Raw genomic sequence first — 2,569 nt, 5'->3', positions numbered from 1 at the left:
CCTGTGGAAACAAAGCAGCCCCAGATCATCACACCACCACCACCACCATGTTTTACTGTCGGTATGATGTTTGTGTAGTGGAAAGTAGCATTTACACGAGATGTAACAGGACCCATGTCAGTCCTCTAGGGTCATCTAGATGTTTTTGACAAATGCAAGAGAAGTCTTTATGTTGTTTTTGGTCAGTGGTGGTTTGTGCTTTTGCATTTGTTCTGTCTTATTGTTAAACCGTGGACATTGACCTTAACTGAGGTAAGTGAGGACAGCAATTCTTTGTGACCTCCTGGATGGTTTGTTGATGTACTCTTTCACTGCTGTTCCAAGTTCCAAGAGGAAACCATAGCTTAGTGGTTAAGGTACTGGACTAATAATCAGAAGGTCACTGGTTCAAGCCCCACCACTGCCAGGTTACTGCTGTTGGCCCCTTGAGCAAGGCCCTTAACCCTCAATTGCTCAGACTGTATTTGCTTTGGAAAAAAGTGTCTGCTAAAGGCCAAAAATGTAAGTTCTCTCCATTTGTGAATAATGGCTCTCACTGTGGTTTGCTGGAGTCCCAGAGCCCTAGCAGTGGCAGCTATCATTTTAATGACTTTGTTTCACATTGGTATTTGAATTTCTGTGGATTTCCGCGTCATGTGATAGATTTTGAGACCTTCTAACCTGTTTTACACTGACAGAAAGGTTCTATTTAAGCTATGTTTACAATTATTATTTTATTTTTAAAAGATTTCCTCCTTTCTTCCTTTGATTTGACATAATGCACACTTTATACTACAGTATATCCACCACACCGGCACACACAGACCATGTATAATTCATATCTTGTACAATACCCGTACATCTCAGACTTATAATTATTATTCCAAATTTTATATATTTATATTTCTCATTCCTTTTTCATAATTTTTGTACATCTGTACATAAATAGTCCTTAATCAATACCTGTATATATTGAACAGATGGTGCTAGGTTATGTAAGTTAATGTGTGTATTTTTTGTAATTCATGTGTATTGCGGCTGTGAGGGACTATGCACTTAGGATTTTCACTCACCTTTCATACCTGTGTTAATGTGACGTGACAATAAAGTGATTTAATTTGACTTTCTGAGGTAAATAAAGAAGTAGTTTAAGATGTTAAATGGTTGGTTAAATGTTCCATGAACTGCAGTCAAAAATTCATTCCTTTTTGGATAATTAAAGGTCTCAGTTTGCACACTGCGTGACCTTTATACACTTATAACCTAACCTACACAATTATTTGTGAGTGTTGTCATGGCTATAAATTATAAGAAGCGTTGAGAACAGTAAGATCTGCCAGTACAGCCTACAGCAATGGGACCCAGCGTTGTTAAATACAAAACACTACAGGCCTGGTAAAAAAAAAAGGCAAACAACAATAGAAAACAAATCCAAACATGCTATTTTTAATGCTGTGCAATTAAAAATCCTGTTTTAATATGTGCAGATGTACTGATAATCACATGTGTGGGATCAGCTCAGTGAATATCAGGTGTTTGGTGATCACTTGTGATTAAGAATATTCGTCATCAATTGTGAAAATGGCAGCCCATAATACCACATTTATTATTTACAAGCTAATAAGTAGTAAAGTTACGCTTCAGCTCCAGAACAGATTAAGTTCTTCTCTGAATGTTCTTGTTCTGTTCAAGAAAAGAAGAAAGTAGTGAATGATGAACTTTTTCTATTGTTCAGGAGTGCTTCAGACTTTAATACAAGATAACAAGTCTACCAAAGCATGAGGTGAAGCCCCACACCTGCATGTATTATAAATGAGCCTAAGTGAAAGAAGATTAACCAAAGTAGAATAACAAAGTTGCAGCCTGCAACAGAGAGTGGACAGAAGAGTGACAGAGCAGGACTCAAAACTGGATGTCACAATATGACTCTGTCCGTCTGCAACAACCCAGTTCTCTGAAAAAAAGAAAAAAGATAAGGGACCCTGAAAACAAGCCGGAGATGGCAATAAACAAGCTGCTCCAGAAAAAGGACGTCACACCACCTCTGGGGCAGTTCGCTCTAGTGTGGTGGTTCTGACCGTGTTGCCCGGAAAAGGCTGTGCCATCGACTGAGGAAGCACTCCTGTTAGTCACACTAGGTAAGAGTGTAAAATGTGTAAATGTTAATGTCCCTCTAAAGCCCCAGTGGCCTAATGGATAAGGCACTGGCCTCCTAAGCCAGGGATTGTGGGTTCAAGTCCCATCTGAGGTGTTAAGAAAGCTTACTTTTCTCTTGGTCTAGTCTGGTTTTCTGCTGGTGTATGAAGCCAACACAGCCTTTTTCAGGCATCATGATGGAACCACCCTGCGAGACCAAATTGTCATAGAGGTTGTGTGACGTCCTTTTCCTGAGCAGCTTGTTCATTGTCGTGTTAGGAAAGCAGACGCTTGCCTAATTTGAGGGATCTACCTGTACTTATATGGGCAAGCTGTAGCCTAGCGGTTAAGGTACTGGACTAGTAATCAGTTCAAGCCCCACCACTGCCAGGTTGCTAGTGTTGGGCGCTTAACCCTCAATTGCTCAGACTGTATACTGCAATGTAATGTAAGT

The 2,569-nt window shown here is 39.9% G+C and overlaps 1 non-coding gene across 1 annotated transcript; it reads left to right on the top strand.

Moving 5' to 3' along the window:
- Positions 1-2,157: 2,157 nt before the first annotated feature.
- trnar-ccu (transfer RNA arginine (anticodon CCU)) lies at positions 2,158-2,230 on the top strand. The gene has a single exon. It is a non-coding gene; the product is annotated as a tRNA-Arg (tRNA).
- The last annotated feature ends 339 nt before the right edge of the window (positions 2,231-2,569 follow it).

This window comes from Trichomycterus rosablanca, chromosome 2 (genome assembly GCF_030014385.1).
Source record: "Trichomycterus rosablanca isolate fTriRos1 chromosome 2, fTriRos1.hap1, whole genome shotgun sequence".
NCBI lineage: Eukaryota > Metazoa > Chordata > Actinopteri > Siluriformes > Trichomycteridae > Trichomycterus > Trichomycterus rosablanca.
This window is presented reverse-complemented; position numbering and strand designations above follow the sequence as displayed.